The sequence below is a fragment of the Lipotes vexillifer genome, unplaced genomic scaffold (assembly GCF_000442215.2).
Source record: "Lipotes vexillifer unplaced genomic scaffold, Lipotes_vexillifer_v1.1 scaffold1244, whole genome shotgun sequence".
NCBI lineage: Eukaryota > Metazoa > Chordata > Mammalia > Artiodactyla > Lipotidae > Lipotes > Lipotes vexillifer.
This window is the reverse complement of record NW_006780868.1, coordinates 1,204,474-1,204,868: the sequence shown is the minus strand read 5'-3', so window position 1 is coordinate 1,204,868 and position 395 is coordinate 1,204,474.

The following is a 395-nucleotide window of genomic DNA, read 5'->3' as shown; positions in this document are numbered from 1 at the left end:
GAAAGAGTGGAAAAAACATTGAAAGTGTTGCTAAAGTGTGATTCCACATAATAACTAATGGAAAAACCTGCTTCTGAAATCAAGAGGAATACTGGTCACATTTTTAATGTGGGCATTATTCTAGTTAAGATGGTGAGATAAGATACCTGTAGCCAAAATTGTATGCTGTAGGAGTCATATGATTGACAACTACACTTTCCTTAGAATCTAAGAGATTTCCTATTATATGAGAAAGGCACATATATAGAACACGCAGGGCTATTCTTCCCTCCCTTTCCCATAGCAAACAGGATACCTTGTGATCCTTTTCTCTTTGGAGCCTGGATGTGGTCTCATGACACTTCTCATTATGGTGCTTCAGAGGACCACTGCCAACCAAAGCTGGCACATGACCG